Below are 7084 nucleotides of genomic sequence, written 5' to 3'. Positions count from 1 at the left end.
CTTAAAATTCATATTTAAAGGAATATAAAGATAGCCAGATAGCTCAAAACTCCTGGAGTGGAGCAATCTCAAACGTTACAACAAATAGACGAGATGCTTCTTTTCACGATCATGAGTCTGGCATTTTGATTATTTACGCGCATAGCAGCGATGTGTGGAGCAATGCATATGCACGGAACACATTTTGACATGAACTCCACATATAGCGTCAATGAAACCGCATGCGTATCTGTGGTTCGTGTACATTTCTTTTGCACACCAAGTCCTTGTCTTCTTATTTTCAGTTCAATTTAACATGCACCCACACAAGCACTCTGAAGGATAGACACATTTTGTCATTGTCTCACACTGTCTTTACACACAGCCCTTTTTGCACACACACGTGTCAAAATTGTCATTGAAATGCGGATCCCCGCGTAATAGCAGCTGAGAAGTACAGTTTTCGAAAGCTCTCCACCTTCTACACCTACTGGATCTTTCTTATCATCTTTAGACAATATCAGTGGATTTATAATGAATGCAGATGAAACTTATGTAATGAGGTCACTGTAAAAGGTCCCTGTATATCTTTTCCCAAGCCCTTTAACACAGAGCACTGACCTTTTTAACTAGCAGGATTAATTGGGCAGGGTCAAACTTTTGGAGACTAGCTGTGAAAGAAAACCTGCATTCCCCGGTCACCTCATTACCACTCTGGCTTTGGACTGAGTATTCCTTTTCTCCTGTACTTTAGGGTTGTGCGGTGGCCAATCAGCAGATCAGATAAGGAATATATTTGAGGCTAGAGCAATGCTTTTTGCCTGATCTTTCCAACACTGTGGTTGAGAAGGTACATTCTATTCACTTCCAGGTATGCTTTTACCCTGAGTAAAGTGCAATTAATCTGAGTTTGTCTAATACCGAAACAATGTTAGAATCACAATCATCATTATTGGCCAAGTATGTCAAAACACACAAGGAATTTGTCTCTGGTAGATTGAGCTACACTAGTATTGCAGTAACAAGCAAATATGACAAACAAAGACGTGAAACGTGAGTACGGTGAGTGTAGGGGAAACATTTCTTCTGCTGTAGTGGCGACCAATGACAGCTATGCAAACGATGCAGAGAGTCATTAAGCAAAGATAAAGTGAGCAGTAGTGCGGTGATTACAAAACAATGACAGTTGTGCAGATAATCGTCGCACCATTTAAAGTGACCAATAGCGCAGCGATTGTGATACAACAATGTGTAATGATGCAGAAAGCATTTTAAAATGTCTAGTGCTGTGAAATATTGATCACTGACAGTTATACAAACATATCATCAATGCAGTAAAACTGTCGCACATGGATGCAAAAATTGGCACACATTTGCAGTGGCGCTATAGAATTACCTGTTTAGGGAATTGATGGCAAGAGGTAAGAAGCTATTGGAATGTTTGATGGTGCCTATCTGAGGGAAGGAGCTGGAAGAGTTAATGACCTGGTTAGGGCTGTGCAAATAATCGGAATTCAGTTCTTATTTTGATTATACACTCCACAATTACAAAATTGGCACAATCCTAAGAAAGACATTATTAATACTGGGGCTGAAACGAGTCTCGTCATTTGTCTTGCATACCCACTCAGTAGTCAAGCCAACGGCAGGACACATGACAGTACACAGTGTCAATAAAGCGAGGCCAACTTCAAAATAAACATCACCTTACCATGTAATATATGGAGAACAATGCCTTGAAAGGCTTTTATTTAAAAGTAGTTCCCGGCAACGTGTCGCAGAATAACAGCTGACGTGACACATCTATTCCGGGTTTGGAGCATCTATACTGCCATCACAAGTTGTTGCGATTGACGTCAACAACACAACTTCTTCCTGAAGTGTTTTTTTTTTTTTGTCTTCTGTCTTTATAAACATTTAAACAAGAAAGTACATATCCATCATGTCTTTGGAATGTGGGAGGAGACCGGAGTACCCGGAGAAGACCCACGCGGGCACGGGGAGAACATGCAAACTCCACCCAGGAAGGCCAGAGCCTGGACTCGAACCGGAGTCCTCAGAACTGGGAGGCGGACGTGCTAACCACTCGCCCACCGTGACGCCCATGAAGTAAATTAACATTTCTAATTTACAATATTACATACTTGACTGGCACACCGATAGGCTCCGGCCTTCCTGGGTGGAGTTTGCATGTTCTCCCCGTGCCCGCGTGGGTCTTCTCTGGGTACTCCGTCTCCTCCCACATTCCAAAGACATGCATGGCAGGTTAATTGGGTGCTCTGAATTGTCCTGAGGTGTGCTTGTGTGTGTGGATGGTTGTTGTCGTTGGTCGATGGTCGTTTCTGTGTGCCCTGTGATTGGCTGGCAACCCCCGCCTACTGCCCAAAGTCAGCTGAGATAGTCCAGCACCCCCGCGAACCTTGTGAGGAATAAGCGGTCAAGAAAATGGATGGATACATACATACATATATATATATATATATATATATATATATATATATATATATATATATATATATATATATATATATATATATGGGTGTGTGTGTGTGTATTTTTTTCAGAATACCTGATTATTCGCTACACTTCTCAGTAGGTTATCCAAAAATCCAAATATTCAATAGCTGCAGCCCTAATTAATATTACTAATTCTGAGTTGTTTTAAGGCATGCACACGCTGTTCCACCACCACGCCCCCGTCTCAAAAGCTACCTGGCCAGCACCCCGCAAGTCATACTGCACACGTATGACCCATTAAGTGGGTATCTATACTTTCGCCATCCATCGGTAGTGGGGCACCCCGTTACCGATCGATGGTGAAGTGACACTCAGAAGACAGGTGCGTCGAGTTTCAATGATCCTGTGTCCTGCAATTCACATTAGTTCTTTTTTTTCTGAATTTCCCAAACAGATGGATGAAATTGAAAATGCATTTTAATATCACCTGATTGAAACAAACAATGAGTTTATGAGTGACAAATGGGCCATCCTGGCAGGATGATCCCTTTTTTAAATATCGTATTTTCCGCACTATAAGGCACACCTAAAAGCCTTCAATTTTTTCAAAAGTTGACCATGCGCTTTATAATCCAGTGCGCCTTATATATGGATCAATATTGAGCCGCAACAGGTCTCGCTGTCAAGATGCTATCGGTGACCCTGCACGATCGGTGACGCGCATGCGCAGAAGATCCCGCCATATTGGATCGCCAGCTAATACTAATACTTTACCTCAGAGAAAATAATAAAACAGCTGTTTATTCATTTTGGGAGTGAATGGAGTTGTCAGAAAGATGGTTTGAAATCTATTAATAAAGTTTGACTGACCTATCTGACTGTTTTGTTGACGTTCCCTTTAGCGCAGCACCATCTAATGGATGCATAACATAACCCCAGCCTCTACTGTTGCACCTTATATATGGAAAAAGTTTTAAAAATATGTCATTCATTGAAGGTGCGCCTTATACTGCGGTGCGCCTTATATGTGGAAAAGGTTTTTGAAATGTCATTCATTGAAGGTGCGCCTTATAATGTGGTGCTCCTTATAGTGCGGAAAATACGGTACATGTTTTAAGGTTAATACTTTATATTTAAGTAACCCCACAAAAAATACCCAAAATAAAACTTAAAAAAATGAAGTGTCACAATACGTATTGGATCGCCACCAAATTATAGAGATCCGGATTGGATCATGACAGGGAGTCCTCGAGTTAAGGCACACTCAAACTAAGGCGTTTCAACTTTACAACGGTTACGCCCGGTCTGCAATTTTGGCCCCATCCGCCATTTTGGCCCCTCGTCTGCTATTTAGCCCTTAGCTAATGCTAGCGCTTGTGCACTTGTGGGAGTATCCTAGGCTTTTTTGCCCTCTTTCTTTCCACATCATGGCCCTAAAGAAGAAAGCTGCATCTTCTATCAATGTTGGTCCAGCCAAAAGAAAACCAATTACCATGACATCATAAAAAGATCGCAGAAAGGAGACACCGACGAACATTGGCAAAAACTTGGGCTTCAGTTGGACATATTTTTTTTTTTGTCATGGTTTGTTTTTTGGGTTTTGCTTTTGGTTCCATTGTGGTTTGTTTTGTTATGATTTCCTTGTCCTTGTATCGTTAAGTGTGAGCTTGTCCACTTGTGCTTGTCTACCTTCCCTCTTGTGTCAACCAATCAGTTTCCCCAGCCATGTGTGCCTTGTCCAGGTGTCTCTTGTTATGTAATTAGTTGGTGTGTATTAATGCCGCTTTTCCATCTGTCCCTCATGGCCGGGTACCACACCTCACATAACCACACCACACCACACCAGACCGCAACCGCCGGTTTTCCATTTCAACTGGCGCACTGCAGGAAGGGTGCGGCGACATTTAAACCGTCCGAGCCAAGCTTGCACTCCCGCATTGCGTGCGAATCTGATATAACATCTCACGAGTGGCAAGTCACGCCAACATTGAACCCTATTTACAATTTAATATGGACCACCATGGATGAAATATTGCGATTCACGACCAGCTCGCGAAACTATTTCTGAACGGAGAGCTCTGCCGCTGGATCTCTCATTCAGGTGAATGGGAAACCACGACCAGCCAGCGTTGGCACTCGCGATGTTTTTTTTAAAACCAAAAACATTACAAAACTATCCGGTAACTGAAGATGAGCCAAAGCAAAGTGGTGGGGGTCGTCTCAATCCAGCAGAGCGATTGAGACTTGCCCAGATGGGGGTCTGTTTCTACTGTGGTCTACTAGAGGTTATCTTGCCCGGCCATACCTCTGCATCCAAGACGGGTGGAGAACAAGGCCGCCAGTTCCAGTGCAAGTCACCAGTGTGTGTACTTTGAGGACAGCTCGAAACCTTTTGACCTGGTAACGTGCCAAGAGACTCGAAATAACTGAAATAATAGCTGAAATAACTCACTCTAAAATCACTCTAAAATTAAAACTTTTCCGTAACCACAGTGAGACATGACATTTCTTGGTTATGCCCTTGAAATCAGCACCTGTTGTCTTGGGGTTACTCTGGTTAAGGTTGAATAATCCCAAGATCAACTGGGACACTGCTGCCAGAGAAAACTGGAGGGGTTTTTTTCATTCCCACTGTCTGAGATTCACAGAGGTTTACAGTCCACAACTTGCTGAACCTAGCCCTGAGGTCATAAATTTGGATAACGTCCCCACAGAGAGAGGAGGCTTACATCTAGTAAGGTTGGACCCCAGAAGTTAAATCTGTTAGGAGTTGAGGTGTGCGGATCCCAGAAACGCAGACATAAAAAGTTTTACAAAAAACACATGCAAAACTGTTGGCAGATAAAGTGCAAGGTAACTAAAATCAAAGATCGAGGTAGGGTAACAATACAAGGTTCATGGAGGTGATTAAGTGAATAGTCTGACAACCAACAAGCTGGTTCAGCTGTCTTATAAAGCAGCCTTATTACGAACATGCAGCAGCTGTGTCGCTGAGGATCCGCCCATCATCCATCAGGCTGGGCTGAAAGAAACGCAACAGACCTGAGCGCAGAGACATGACAGAATCAGCCTTTGCCAACCTAGTCAACCAGAAGCTCCACCCCTGTGCCTTCTTTTCCTGACACCTTAGTCCTGCTGAAGCAAACTATAGGCTTTTCCACCGCAGGAACTTTTGGAGAACTTTTCAGTTTACCTTGGTAAAATTTAGTTTAGGAGAAGGGATGAAAGGTGTGGCTTGAGCCTCAGACAGTATAAACATCCAGGAGAGATATAATGGCCTTTGCCAAGGCCTACGCAAAATGCTTTTGGACAGGCTAACCTTAAGTTCAGTCATCCTTAAGTCTCTGCCTGGTCTTCTGAATGGGCAGCCATTTGCCAAATTTCTCTCTGTCATAAGTGGTAGCTTTTGCAAATTCCAATAGTGCTGTCAGAATCATCCAAATTGCGCGATAAATAAGGAAACTACCAACTCCAAACAGCAAAATATCTGTTACCAGAATTGCAGTTGCGTATGACGACATGTTATGTTGACAGAAAGGATGGACAGCCTTATAATCTTCCACTTGCTGCAGGAATTCATCTTATATCTTGGCCCCAAATGTTCCATCTGGGCAGGCAGGCTCCCCCTTTGCTGATCTCTTCATTGAGAATACTTGCTCAATTGTATTGAGAGTCCAGCTGATTATTTCCAGAATTTTGATTTTGGAGGAAAATGCAGCGGGAGGCAAGCAGAAAGAATAAGGGAAGAGGGTGCAGAGTAAAACGCGGCTGCCTCTCTTGAGAGCTAAGAAGAAAAATGGGATTAATAGTTGAATCAATAAAATCTACCATTATGACTAAAAGTAATGTCCTGTGAAAAAATGGGTGTCTTTTACAAGACAGAGCTTGGCACTACTCATTGTTGTGCAGCAGAAATGAAGCAGCAAGTGTTCGCCATTGACATACTGTGTCAAAAGGTAATTTCCTCAGGATGCCTCATAGGATAAAGGGAAATGGCGTCCCAGCATTGCTAATACAACAAGACTATACAGCACGTGAATGAAACAGACTCAGATATCACTCCGGGGAAAATAAACACAGCTATTTGAATTTTCATAATTACTATATGAAAATTAATTTTGAATAACATACACATCTGTACTGATACATTTTTCAGGCACACAAATACTCATATCCAATATTATTATTATTATTATTATTATTATTATTATTATTATTATTATTATTATTATTATTATTATTATTATTATTCACACAACCATCCATCCATCCATCCACCCACCACTTTTTAGGGGTTGGGTCATGAGCCAGTCGCTTTAGCAGGAATGTCCAGACTTCCCTCTCCCCAGCCACTTAGTCTAGCTCCTCCAGCAGGATCACAAGGCGTTCCCAGGCCAGCCGAGAGACATAGTCTTTCCAGCGTGTTCTTGGTCGTCCCCGGGGCCCCAAATGGTGGGATATGCCTGGAACACCTCTCCAGGGAGGCATCCAGGGGGCATCCGAATCAGATGCTCGAGGCGAGCTAGCTCATCTCAACATGGAGTAGCAGCAGATGACTCAACTCTGAGCCCTTCCCAAATGACCGATTTTCTCATCCAATCTCTAGGGGAGAGCCTAGACAGTAGACACCCTGGGGAGGAAACTCATT

Source organism: Festucalex cinctus, chromosome 6 (genome assembly GCF_051991245.1).
Source record: "Festucalex cinctus isolate MCC-2025b chromosome 6, RoL_Fcin_1.0, whole genome shotgun sequence".
NCBI classification, from domain to species: Eukaryota; Metazoa; Chordata; class Actinopteri; order Syngnathiformes; family Syngnathidae; genus Festucalex; species Festucalex cinctus.
Note: the sequence above shows the minus strand (reverse complement) of the source record.